This window comes from Protopterus annectens, chromosome 2.part2 (genome assembly GCF_019279795.1).
Source record: "Protopterus annectens isolate FY-2018-M chromosome 2.part2, PAN1.0, whole genome shotgun sequence".
In the NCBI taxonomy this organism is placed as follows: domain Eukaryota; kingdom Metazoa; phylum Chordata; order Ceratodontiformes; family Protopteridae; genus Protopterus; species Protopterus annectens.
In genome coordinates this window covers 660,612,840-660,628,166 of record NC_056730.1, presented here as the reverse complement: position 1 = coordinate 660,628,166, position 15,327 = coordinate 660,612,840, and positions in this window count along the sequence as shown.

The window sequence follows — 15,327 nt, the reverse complement described above, 5'->3', positions numbered from 1 at the left end:
GACATAGGCTGGTCACTGACCCAAACTGTCTTCATTAACCTAATAGACACATCTTCCCTACTCAGATACTCTTTGGCCCTGCACAAGCTATGCCATCATTGTTTGGGGGTGCACTGTCTTCTGGTTTGGCTGTTACCTCACTGACAAGAAGCTTAGCATCAAAGTAAAGGACAAGTACTGTTTGCCTTTGTGAACTGCTTCAGGAGTCCTTCAAGGTTCATTTCTTGGTATATTCCTAACATGTTTTACCTACAACCTAATCTAGAAGCCTGCAGGCATTCTTGTGTGCTGATGGTGTTACTGTACTCAGCAAACTTTCTGGCAAAACGAGAGAACGACAACATAAAAATGCCACTGAAGTCTCTGTAGCTCTTTTTGGCACTCCTTCCAGACACATTCATTTCATACTGCTGAATGAGGCTTTTAAATCTCGTCAGAAAATATACATCAGACTGTACGTTTCCTCATCCTTACTTCTACATAAATTCTGGGCAGCATTGCAACTGAACATAAACACTTATTGTTCATTTAGTTTATTATGTAGTTCATTTTCTTAACCAGGTTTGTCTCATTGAATCAAAATGATTTTCAGAGGTCAGGACTGAATTCTAGGCCTCGGAGGTGTAAGAGACAGTGGAACTAACTACTGCACCAGTATGTATATAGCCTAAATTGTTTACAAGAGTCATTTCATATTTCTCATTCCTAAAGCATGTAAGATGGCTAGACTATAAGCATTCAGTGCATAGATTAAATATGGTGTAGCCCAGATGCCTAGCGGGGCATTCAGCCGGATGTATCTTATTTGTATATTTTAGAAAAGCACTACAGTTCTGACCTCTCCAGACTTAGGAGGCTACTGATGAAGAGTATAGTGGTGATACTCAGCTGCTCCTTAATAAACAGCCTACTGTTTGATGTCTTTTACACACCTGGTGCACATCCATGCTTCAGTCAGCTTATGTCAAGTTTTTACCATCACCCATTTCCACTGCTGAAAAGCCAGATGTCCACAGCTGGCACCACGATTGCTCCAATTGTCTTAGATTCATAGGTTTTAGATTCATCGGTTAGTACTAAGCTAACTGCCCTTATGAGCCATTTTAAGCCTAGTCAATTATCCCTTGTAAGACTCAAATCCTGCACCTTGTGTTTGTAAGACACAGCCCAGCCCTGAATTGATAACACACATTTCTTCAATGGATCACTGTATTTCACAGTTAAACTCTGCATCATCTTCTGAAAGAGCACTCCCAATAAGAGATCCCATTGGAGGTTAAAGTTAAGCACCCCAGCTTTACTGTTCATGAAAAGAGAATGCTCACATGGAACTCACAGTGTCACTACTCTGTCTCCTTATCTGACTACGTGAGCCATGAAAAGAGTTTCCCTGGGATATAACTGTATAACCAAATGTGGAATTTATATGGCTTTCATATAACAACAAAACACCTGAGGTTAACATTGAACCAAGCCAGACTCAAATACCCACCAGAAAGACATTGAGATTTGGCAAATACGAAGGTGGCCTAATAACTGGTGATTCTATTGTGTATAAGGCAGACACATACCTCAATGAGCTTTGTAAAGAACTTGTGAAAGTGTCATGCACAATTAGGGACATCCCAACTAGACTAAATGAATTAAGGCTAATCACATAGTTAATGTTCATTCCGAAATGAAGACTTTAATACAGCCCTCCCTGAACATGGAACAGAATATGTATGGATTATCAAATATTTTTGCAAGTATGGGAAAATGTATCTGCTTAACAAAATCCTCCCATAGTCTTATATGGTATTTAAATATCATGAGAAATTTTAGGCATTCAACCAGTGGCTATAGAAAGGGCATCATAGACACGGAATTCTAAATGTGTGATCAAGCAGAGTGTTGTTAGAGGTCTCTGCCTCTGATAGGCTTCACTTTTCTCCTCAGGGAGTACAAGTATTGTACAGAAAAATTTCAATCCCCATTGTTTCTTTTTTAGACCTTGTCATGCCGCCAGCCCAGCTATCTGGAATTTTGTAAATATTTATATATCATTTGTGAATATTGATATGATTTATACAGAACTGCATGTTATTTACTGAGATTCAAGAATATAACCACAGCATACCCTGCTGGACCACAGAAGATTAACTTTCAAAACTTAAGAATAGTTGAGGTTAAGTAACTTTATAGCTGGGCATAAACAAGAGATGTTATCTCTTAGTATCAACGCAGAAGAAGACACAATGTCTAGTGCTAGAAGTTTTTGTAATTACTAGGTTTAAAATGTAAAGTGTTTTATTGTTTTATGACTTCCAAGATCTGCAAACATCTGAGAGATATGCATTTTTAACACAGAGAGATTAAATGCTATTGGCTTCTGTTTTAGCATGGGAACTGAAATCAGGTGACAAAAAAGTGATGTCATCCAGGCTAACCCAGCAGTAAAATGTGATATTGATTTAAGAACTCTCTCAGAGAGAGAGAGAGACTGTGCATTTCGTATTTTGTCTTGGACCTAGCAAGAACATCCACTCATCATTACCATCTGCACATGCTCTGTAAGTAAGATTTAGGGCATAGTAACTCTTTTAGATATAGATAGGAATATAGTAAAGATTAGTTTATATGCTTTCTGTATTTATTTGAGATTGTCCTGCAATGTTGTTTTAAAATATTTGCTGTGATTTTGAACTCTGAAGTTACTGTGTTGATTTGACTGAGTATTGTCTTGTTCTTTTATTATTTATTATTAAATATATTTAAACCTATCTTTATGTCTGATGTTTAAGAGACATATTTAAGCTCTGAGAGTACTGGCATATGTATGTGGTGACACTGTACAGGACACTCCTAATAGCCTGGCACTTGGTCAAAACTACCATTTGGATATAGTAACATTGCACAGTAGGATTGGACACCCTTTGGTAAGGGGCTTATAGTAGCTGATAAGGGTGGCTGTTGGCAGCTGGAACTACCTTATAGTCTGGGCAAAAGGGGGCATAGCTAGTAAACCTGTGCTGGCCTTTCCCAGGTGTGTGTGTGTGTGTGTGTGTGTGTGTGTGTGTTTGTATATCAATCCAATCTCAAAGTGTGTGTGTCAGCTACTTGGACAGGGACACAAAGCACTGGTTGGACAGAGAGGGTGCTGAAGGTTTTGGCTTGGCCACTCAGGTGAGATCTTGACCCTATAGCTGTGCCAGTGGGGAGTCTTATTGAGGATCTAGAGAAAGAGGGAGAAACCAGCCCCAGACTGACTGTGATCTCTGTGTGCTCTTAAGGGAAATTGCACTTTACTGTGTGTGCAATTGTCATCCTCCCATTGTGTATACCCCCCACTGTTGTTAGTGATGAAGATTGAGGCTCCTTGATTACTGGGCAGTGCAGGGGTGTCACAGAGTTCTTCAAGTTCAAAGACAAGAAGAAATAATAAAATACACAAGTTAAAAAAATAGAGGTGAAAGGGGCTTTGACAAATGCCAGACATGTTAGTAATGAAACTGGTAATTTAGAAGCTTTTCTCTGTTTGCAGGATTCTGGTATCAGTAGCATTACTGAAATATGGTTTAAAGATCCAAAATATAGGATATGTCTGTTTTTATTACTGTAGATCTGATGAGTTAGGTGGGTGAGTGTCGAACTTTGTAAACAAACTCACAAAAGCAAGAAGCCAAGATATCAAATCATGTCTAGAAATCATACATACAGAAATTAATATTAGTGGTACTGAATGTAATACTATAGGTTTTAATGTATAGCATCTATATCCCCTACAGAGTATAAGGATTTCCTTATTGAACTCCAGGATGTAAAAATTAATGAAAACATAATATTTATTTTCACTATCCAAACATTGAGGAATAAACTATTCTACACCAAATAAATATGCCCAAATACTAACTGTCTATGTTAGTCAAAATAGCTTGAAACAAACAGTGCAAAATCCAGCTATGGATATTAACATGTTAAATATCATATTAATGAATCCAGGATCTTTCTGCTCCCTACCCATGGCTATGCCCTCCATAGTTAACAAAATCATGATGCTAAACCAAAAAAAAAACACTGGTGTCACAAGAGCAAACTCAATAAAAGACTGTCTTTTAGCATAGTAAAAGTTTAATAAATACTGAATAAGTGTTTTTTTTGGTTTTGGTGATTTACAGTGTTTTTTGTTTTTTTTGTTTAGTTTTGGTGTTCTACACTGGTTCCTTTGGGATTTGCTCAGTATTATTGGTACAGTCATGATTCTGTCACCTATTGCCTAAGAGTAAAATGAGATTAATGTAGTAAATGACAAAGCTTATCAAAACAGTTTGGGATAATACCTTCAGTGATCCAAATAGGTCTGCTTAGGATTTGTCAATAAGTTTTGTGACATTTTTACTTTTTCTGTTAATAAACACATAAGAGTAAGATACAAATGCACACTTAAATTCAGCAAAATACCCCCATTTGGTGGCATCACAAAATTGATATGGTACACAACAGAGAAAAAAAATAGGTAATACTTCAAAATTCAACCTAGTCATGAAAATGAAGTCTAGATTAAATAAAGCCCACAAATTACTTACTTTAATTAACAAATCTTTCAGGTCTAACAATGAGCTCAGCTGGGTCTCAGAAGCTGAAAACAATTTTAAGATATGTTTTAATTACATCAGAACATTGAAATGAAAATCATGACTGCAACATGCAATTAATAAACAATCAAGTCATTACCTCGTCACAGGATATACAGGACATCCTTGAAGAGAATAGTTGTGCAAGTTTTACAATAAACAAGTATTTCAGAGTGCAGTACAGACAGGATAAATGCTGCCAGAAGCAGATTTTACAATACTACACAACATAGCCAGTGATTTCCTATACAGAATCAAGAAAAACCTGGCTAAGCCCCTATCAGTAATGTTAAATAAAATGTAAGCATATGGAAATGCCTCTGACTTGTGGCGACAGCCTGTAGTAGTACCAGTGCACAAAGAAGGATAACATCAGACCCAAACAATTTTTGGACTCATCAGCCTGATCAGTACCTGATGTAAAATAATGTAGAGAGTAACAATGGATTTTATCAAAAATGGCACAAGGGGCCTACTTCTGTTACATATGGAACAATATGGGGTTGGAAATGGGAGATCTTGTCATGTTTATGCAGACATCCTAGCACACACAAGCCAACATCCTGAAAGTGTGGTTGAAAAGTTTGGTGATGACATGGATATTGGCTTAAGGTGCTTGTACCAGATGGTTCATGGACATTGACATAAACTAAAAAAATCATAGCTATGCAGCATAGTAGCATTCAGCATATGCTATGAGCATATGCTATGAATGGGACTGGTCTTCAGACACACATGACCATAAGAGACTTGGGTGCTTATATGGACAACTGTTTTCCATTCAGTCATGTTTTTGTTATGGTAAGGAACTCTTTTTCACTTTGACAAGTAATTTCCAAGGAAGTATCTTCAAGATCCAAAGATGTAATTCTACCACTGTGCTCTTCTCCATTTATCAGAAATACTATGACCCCTCCCCTTTTGTATGCAAATTCAACAAGTATCACTCAGCTGGAAAGGCCCCAAGGATTTTTAACCAAGAAAATTAAAGGCCTTAAATTCAACTATTTTAATAGATTACCCCTTCTTTACTTACACTCAGCAATCTTCTACCAGCTGCTCAGAACTGACCTGTGTCTCACTTTTCAAACCATGCAAAACCCACTCTTATCTGTCCTTTTATTTCTTTCCAAAACCAAAGCTCTAAACATACCCAGACTTGCTACCTAAATCTACAGCAGCAAATAAACCAAACTCATTGGAGGGAATTGTTTCTAACTCAACTTATTCTAGTTGAAACAAAGTACTATTTTGATTACATTTAAGGCTTTTCTTGATACTTACACGGATAGACACAGATTTATACTAGGGTTATTTATGACCCTGCTTGCTTTAAAGTGAGCACTATTAAGTGCTTGAAAAGGGTTGTAACAACATTTAAGTGTGTCTACATAAAGGTGTCTATGGCTAGGCATCTAATGGCCCTGTGATTACTTGCCTAGTACTGTTCCTGTCTTCCTTTGTAATGTCAATAAATGTAGCATCAGTAGATTTAGTATAAAATAATATACATTATTATTATAAAACAAATGGTCAGATCATAAAAAAAACAATGTCATCATTAAAAGTCAGAGCACAATTGCTGACAACAATTTAAGCTTTGATTAGTGTGTATATACCAAAGTTGGGAAAGCATATTCTGTATTCCATTTAATTCTAAAAGGGTGTCTCGAGTCTCTCTAGGATGATCATCATACCAGTTTTTACCTAACTGATCTGACCCATTATTGAATACAGCACTGCAGTTTGAACTCACTGAACCAGCCACCTGAAAGAGCTTGAAAAGAACAAACATTTTTTCCTATAAAAATCATAGGATTAGAAAACAAGGTATTTATAAATGCTTCATGAACTGCCATTATATTATGTTTCTTATAGGTTACTCAATGGTATCCTGTGCCTGGTCTAAAAAGCATATCTGATCCAGTTCTGTTAAAAGCCAATGTCTTCAACATAATTCTAGAAGAGATAAGATTAGATAGACCCTAATATTAACAAATATATAAAAAAGTGACAGATAATATTACACAATGTCATCCAAGATTATTTAATATCTTTCTACTTACTATCAATTGTCTTTTTATATCTAACTCTCTCTCTCTCTCTCTATATATATATATGTGTATATATATATATATATATATATATATATATATATATATATATTGATATATATATATATATATATATATATATATATATGTGTGTGTGTGTGTGTGTGTGAGTACCTACATTATAAATCTCAGAACTTTCTAATTTTAGACAGCAAATGCACCAAACATTTTCCTCAACTGTACATGCAGTCGAAAGCAAATAAAAATAAAAGAAAAATGTTTTTTAAATATTTATTTATTTATTTTTTGCAGGAGGACACACACACCCATTGCATTTCTTGATATATATATATATATATATATATATATATATATATATATATATATATATATATATAAAATGCTACTTATATATTACAACTCTGAGATCACATGACAGTGGTGGAAAAAGGGAAAACTTCCTAAGCCCCACTGTCCACAATCTCAAATGAAGTCCATCTCTGTATGCACAACAAAGTGAGTCAACCAGTATATATTTATCAAGCCACACTTCAACTAAGCAGTAGTTTCAATATAATGTACTGCGACCATATACATAATATAGAATCCAAAGCTAGCAGATGGAGAGAAAGTAGATAATGGTTCACATTTAGGAAAATTCACACTCTATAAAAAATAAAAAACACCAAAACCAACTGGATAGGAAAAGAAATGTCTTTATTTGTGACTAAACACCACACAGGATAAACTGCAGACCAGATTTTGCTCACAATGTAATTTTTTTAAATGCCAACTGATCCTGTGAAACCATATGATTTTTATAAAAAGTGAAATGTGTGACCAAGCTATATGACCATTTACAAATGCAAACAAAATGATATAATAGTGAATAAACGCAACAGCCATCAGCATATTAAATAGACTAAAGTTACTTTAAAAATAGAAGTCTAGAAAAACTAATTGTGCCCAGGTTTATACAAAGCTCACGGTAAAGCATCTACTTCCTTTCTTTCCTGTTTTTTAATATGTACACATTGTTTATGGACAAAACCCATATCAACAGCAATGAAAGTAAAAATTGCTTTTGAATGTTGTAGTATATATTGTGAAGACTGGTAGAGAAGGGGTGAAGGCTGCCAGCCTAGCCAGATGGAATGTGATACATAATTCTGGCATTTGTAAATATAAATGTAAAATACAGCCTTGTTTCTTAAATGAAAGAAAACACTGTAAAATGTTGAACTTCAAGATTGTAGCAACATTGCCATCTGATGTAAGGAAAACTAAGCCAAGCATTTCAAATGTTCTTTGAAATTAAAATTATGTCTTGTATGTTCTTTGATCTGTAGAGCTTGGAGTCATTGGTCTGGACTATCGCATTCTTTCTATGTTTAACTTAAGGAATAATTACTAGAGTGTACATGTATCTGCAAGGTAAGCATTCTGCCATCCTCCCAGAGATCACATGTGAAATGTCTTTTATTGTTGTAGTTTCCTGAGCAGATGTTAGCCTGTTAAATAATGTAGCCTGTTGGCCTCCTGGGAACTCCAGACTAAGTGTCAAAATGATGTAATGTGTATACTGGGAAAACCTAAGTGTCAAAATGATGTAATCTGGGAGGGCTCAGCAGAGATGTTTGTGAGTGATCTTAAAAACTATTGCTGAGGAGAGACTGTAAGCATTTTGATCTTGATATCCAACTATCAGCACTGCCTTATGCTCTCTTTATGAAAATAAGTTACTTTAGAAGTATGTTTTCTTGTAGAAATAGCTAGGGCTATAAAGATTAGACTTAAGTGTTTTTCTGTTATATCAGAACTTTCCTACTGTATTGTTTTAAGTTTCTGTGTGATCTCTGAACTCTTGGATAACACTGTGGTGTAGTAGCATTGTCTTGTGTTTTTAATTATTTATTATTAAATATTTTAAAAACCTTTTACCTGTGGCTGGTTTGTATAGAGACAAGTTAAGCTCTAGAGTACAATGCATATTTATGGAGTTTATTGTACAAAGCCACTCTAATAAGCCTTAGACTGATAAGTCACACTTGCGAATTGGATAATAATATTGCACAGTAATAATTGGACACCCTTTTAAGGGCCTTTGGGTAGCTGATAAGTATTGGCTTATGGTGGTAGTAATTACTACCGTATAGTCTGGGTAAAGGAACACAGCTGGAGAATCTGTAAGCCTTTCCCAGGAGTGTCTGTGAAGTTGTATAAATAATTATCTCAAAGTGTGTGTGGTGTGTCAGCTATCTGGGCAGGGACATGAAGCACTGGTGGGACAGAGAGGGTACTGGAGGTTAGCTTGCCAGCTAGGCTGAGATCTGGACCGTATAGCTGTGCCAGTGGGGAGTCTTACTGGGGACCTGGGGAGCAAGGAAGCAACCAGCCCCAGACTGACTGTGATCTATGTGTGCACTTAAGGGAAATTGTACTTTACTGTGTATATTTGTTATCCTTTCCTCTTATATGAGATGCCATCCTTGGTGCTAGTGGTAAGGATTGAGGCTCCTTGATTGCTGGGCCAGGGCATGTCCATCACATTGTGGTGGCTCTTTACCCCCTGGAGAACTCAAGCTAGTTTTTCAAGTGACCCTTGATAAACACCGCTTGAGAGGGTTAGGTCTATCTGAGGGTACCTCACCCCATTCCCTGTCTTGAGAGCCCATCTGCATTGGCATTGCTAATCCCACTGCAGTGCTGCACTGACATATATTCTTGCAACTCCAGGCTCCATCTTAGCAATTTGGCATTTTGCTGACTGGTTCTGTTTAACCATGTTAGAGGGTTGTGATCTGTCATAACAGTGAATTTCCTTCCGTACAGATAAGGCTGAAGTTTTTGCAGTGCCCACACTATGGCTAGACATTCTTTTTCTAAAGTTGCATAGCATTCCTCCCTGGGTTGGAGCCTACAACTGAGATAAACCACTGGGTGCTCTTCCCCCTCTGAAGAAGTCTGGCTAAGTACTGCCCCCACTCCATGGTTCAAAGTATCCACTTGCACAGCAAATTCTTTGCTGTAATCTGGACCAGCTAACACGGGGGGTCTTCCCAAAGCTTCTTAAAGCTTCTGGAATGCCTGCTCACATGCTGGGGTCCACACTACCTTATCTGGCTGTTCTTCCTTGTCATGTCGGTGAGAGGAGCAGCTATGGTACTATAACTAGGGATGAACTTTCTGCAGTACCCAGCTGTCCCTAAGAATGCCCTCACCCACTTTTTAGTAACAGGTGCAGGCCATGCCTGAATAGTTTCCACTTTTGGCAGGTTCTGGCCTTATCTTACCACTCGCCATTATATGTCCTAGGTAGGAGACCTCTGCCATACCTACCTGACATTTACTCGGCTTAATGGTTAACCCTGCCCTCTGTAGTCTGCCCAGCACATCCCTGACATGCTGAAGGTGCTCTGGCCAGGAATGGCTGTAGATGGCAATATCATCTAGGTAAGCAAGGGAAAACCCTCCTGCTCCTGCTAGGATATTATCCACCAGCCTCTGGAAAGTCACTGTGGCATTCTTCATCCCAAAGGGCATCTTTGTGAACTCGCACAAGCCAAAAGGAGTCACAAAGGCTGACTTCTCTCTAGCACTGGGAGTCGAGCACCTGCCAGTAACCCTTGGTAAGATCAATGGTTGTAAGATACTTAGCCCCATCTAGCTGCTCTAGGGTCTCATCTGTCCTAGGCATGGGGTAAGCATCTGACTCTGTGTGGCTATTTAATTTCCTGTAGTCCACACAGAACTGGGTGCTGCCATCCTTCTTTGGCACCAGCACCACTGGGGAGGCCCAGTGACTGTTGAACTCCTGAATTACCACTAGTTCCAACATCTCCTGTACCTCCTCCCTCAGAGTCTGTTTGACTGTCTCAGGCACCCTATAAGAGGCCTGCCTAATAGGCCTTTGGGGTCCTGTATCCACCTGATGCTGCACCAGGTGGGTGCACCCTGGTTTCCCAATGAACATTTCCCCAAATTCCTGCAACACTGATTGGATTTCTCGAACCTGGGTAGGAGAAAGCTGATGGGACATTACTACTTCCACTGAGGTGTCAACCTGAGCCTCACTGATGAGATCAGTCCCCAGATCTCCCTCAGACTCCTCCTGCAATCCACTGCAAATGCTCAGCACAAGGGCCTCCCTATCATGGTAAGGTTTCATCCTGTTTACATGGTACAATTTGTGCCCCTGCCATCTGCCTAGCAGTTCCACCATGTAGTTAACATCACTTACCTTTCTTACCACTTTGTAGCATCCCTCCGAAGCTGCTTGCAGCTTGCTGTGTCTGACAGGAATGAGAACCATTACCTGCTGCCCCACAGCATAATCTCTAGTTCGAGCATTCCTGTCATACCATACATTTTTCTGTTGTTGGGCTTCTGCTAGGTTCTCCTGGGCCAAGCCCATGAGCCTTGTCCTGAGGTTTAAGACATATGCCACAACAGACTCCTTGTGTCACTTACTCTCACCTTTCCACTCATCTCAAATTAGATCCAGAGGTCCCCTCACCCTATGCCCGTACAGCAACTCAAAGGGTGAAAAACCTGTGGATTCCTAGGGAACCTCTCTGTAAGCAAACAAAAGATGGGGCCAATATTTGTCCCACTCCCTCTTAAACTGATCTGCAAATGCCTGTAGCATGGACTTGATTGTAGAGTTTAACTTCTCAACAAGACCAAGTCTGGGTATGGTAGGGGGTGGTCTTCATGTGCTTCACCCCACAAGACTTCCACAGACAAGCCAACAGGTCTGACATGAAATTGGCACCTCGGTCAGTCAGTATTTCTTTTGAGAAACCTACCCTGCTGAAAATCTCTAACAAAGCATTTGTCACCTTCTCAGTCTCAATGGAGGACAAAGCCACTGCCTCAGGGTATCATGTAGCATAATCCACTACCATTAGGATATACTTTTTCCCTGTGGAACTTGGGGTACTCAGAGACCAAAAAACAACATAGACCAGCAGACAATGGTGCCCCTTAAAAAAGATGCACTTTAATTCTAAATGATGCCATAAGGCACATAAAAAAGGCAAAAAGCCTACAATACAAAATCCAAACCGGTTTCGGCTTATAAATTAAGCCTTCATCAGTGAAAAAACAAAAAGCAAAAAAAAGAACCAAGAAGGCTGCTTGCCTTATATAGAGAACACCTGTCAATCATCATTACAAACAATTAGTATACTACAAATGTTCATTTAAACCAGGGGGAAAAAGACCACCCAAATTAATGATCCATCTTTTCTCTAATTTATTCAAAGTATCATGCCAACCAGAAATCTTTCCTCTGTTGCCTTGAATCTTATCAATAATGGTAAAATTAAAATTTGCACTGGGATGTTTCAGTGTATGTTTATATAAAGCGTTGTTGGTGCGTTGGTGCCTAATATGAGATAAATGCTCTGCAATTTTAAATTTGACAGGCCTGGAAGTCTGCCCCACGTAGAATGCAGAACAACTACATGTAACCAAATAGATGACCCAATCAGACTGACAATTGGCAAACACAGAAATGTTGTAAACAGTACCAGTATTGCTACTGGTAAAACATTGGGTCTTGTTCATCCTTCAGCAATAAACACAGTGGCCACAAGGGAAACAACCACTTAGACAATCACCTAAGAGTGCCCTCTAAATATTGGTCCCTAAGGGATAATGTTCCTTCTTGTAATTATTACAAAGGGAACCCAAATTCCTACCTATCCTGAAAGAAAATGCACACCTATGATTAATAAATTCACATAATCTTTCATCAGCCAAAAGGATGTTCCAATTGCATTGTACACTATCAATAAGGCTGGTGGTATTCCGACCATAAGTAGTGGTCAAACGCAATGCTGAAGTGTTATTGGACTCAGTCTTATTATAATTCAACAGTAGTTCCCTCTGCATAGAATCAGCCGAATTCCTAGCTGATAATACTTGTCCCAATTTGTAACCCCTTTGAATGAACCTGGCCGTGAGGTTATCACGATGTGTGTTAAATAAGTGGAGTTATCTGAACCAATACATTTAACCCTCATATACTGAGACTTAGGTATATTCCGACATATATGTGATGGATGATAGCTGGTGGCATGGAGGTAGGAGTTGTATTGGGGGAACTTGCGGTAAACCACAGTATTTAAAGTGTTGTCAGAATTCTTGGTGACCAACACATCCAAAAAAATCATTTTGTCCTTACTGTAGTTGACCGTAAATTGAATTCCCCACTTATTTGAATTTAAATAATCAACAAACTCCTGCAGATACAAAAAATCAGATCTCCAAACCAACCACCAATCATCCAAATAACGCCTTCATATATCCATGTCCTGCAGAAAAATGTTATGATTAGAGTCATAAATCATTTGAAGCTCTAAGAAAGCCATAAATAAATCAGCATAAATCTGGGCAAAAGAAGCACCCATGGCTGTTCCCCTAATATGTAAATAGATGGTATTCTGATACAAAAACACATTCTTTGTCAGGATATGTTCAGTCATTTTAAGTAAAAAGGTGTTAAAACTAGATGTATATAGTCCAGAAACCTCCAACCAATATTTCAAAGCCTCAATACCAGCCCCATGGGGGATATTTGTATATAATGATGATACATCTAGGCTACACAATAACCAATCAGATTCCAATTGTGAGTCAGAGACAATTTGTAGGAATTTGGTTGCATCCTGAATTCTAGATCTGACAAGAGGGAGCAAAGGTTTTAAATATTTGGTTAAATATTGAGATAAGGGTTCAGTTAATGAACCACGACCAGAAACAATGGGCCTGCCCAGTGGATTTTCCAGATTTTTATGTACCTTAGGTAAAAAATAAATGTAAGGCAAAACTGGGTCAGAGACAGTCAATTGTTGTTTGATATACTTAGAAATAATGCCTTCTTCTTCAGCTATAGATAAAAAAATTATCAGTTTGTTTTTGGTAAGAAGTCGTAGGATCTAAAGGCAAATGTGTATAATAGCAAACATCAGATAACTGTCTCAAGGCCTCCCTATTGTATTTGGCCGAATCTTGTACAACCACCGCTCCCCCTTTGTCAGCAGCCAAAATGACTAATTCATGGTTAGAAACTAACTCTTGTATACATTCAAATTCAATCTTTGAGACATTGTTATGGCCTACTTTATGTTCCCTACCATCAAAATGTAAATCCCTAAGCACACTTCTCTGAAAGAGCAAAACATTAGGGTTCATAGGTGGTAAAAATGTAGATTTATGGTAGTGAAAATCCTCATGAGAGCCAGAAGTAGATTTGTCCTGAAAGAAAAGTTTTAAATTCAATAGCCTACAGGAGGAAAGAATGTCATTAGCAAAATTGTCCTCAGCAACAAAGAAACCAGGAATAAAAGACAATCCTTTATTGAGAACATTAATCTGTATTGATGACAGAGTGTGTGAAGAAATATTGAGCACATTGCAATTATTTATTTCTGGGCAAACATGCGTAACAAGCCCTCCATATTTTGCACGACACTTGTGTTTTCTCCCCCCCTCCTTTGTGTATACCTAAAGGGGTACTGTTATTTTGCTTAGGTGTAGGTGAGTCTGTGGTGCCCTGCACATCAGATTCAACAGCAGAGGAAGAATCTTCAGCTGAAGTCTCGTGTTGTGACCCTGATTGTTTTAAAATAGAACGTGGTCTCTTCCTCCTAGGGACAGACCAAGGTGAAATCTGAAATCTGACATGTTTAACCTGTGTTTTTGAAAAAGGATCCCCACTAGAATAATCAGTTAAATCTCTCAGAAACTTGTGTTTTTTCTTTTCTTTAAGTTGTGTCTCATGTACCAACAATTCGTCCCTAAGTTTGGTAAGAAGGGACACAAATAAAGGCTGCCCTTCAAATTTCTTGATGGATTCGCACATATTAGTAACATCAATCAAATCCTGATCAATGGTCATCTCATAATGATCAATTAAATCCTCAACAAGTCCCATAGTGGCCTTGTGTTGGGCTGCCCCCCAAGCCTTCATTAAATTCTCATTTGGATTGTGAACCAATGGTTGGACCTTGACCCTAAGTCTCCGAGGGGTAATGTCCTTAGCCTTATAGGCTTTAAATAATCTCAAGTGCCAAACATTACTGTGTAATAGTTTCATACTCTTGCCCAGTTTTAAAAAAAGGGAAGTGCATGATTCCTGTTCAGGGGTGGAAGTACAGCAGTCTTGTTCAGGATGTGAATCAACTAGCCCAAAAAAGCCCAAATCATTAAGGTCAGAGGCAAGGCCTTGTAATGGTCCATTAATGTCCATATCCAAAGTATATAAGATCCAAAATAATATCTTAAAGGATAATAATAACTATTAGTGTGATTCTTACTTCAAAAGATATTTGGAAGCTATGAATACCAATCAAAGGAACCTTATCTTCACATTCCAAAATTAAAAACTGCGTCCAGTGCAACTGCTAACCAGCTACTAGGCCTGGACAATAGCAGAAAAATAGTACAAAGATAATATCAATGTGATTCTTACTTCAAAAATTGTTTGGAAACTATGAGTACCAATCAAAGAAACCTTATCTTTACGTTCCAAAATTAAGAACTAGATCCAGTATAACTGCTAAACAGCAACTAGGCCTGGGCAATAGCAGTAAAATCATACAAAACTCTCAGTGTAGCATCAACCAAAATACTGAGTGCAAAATTCAATAGGA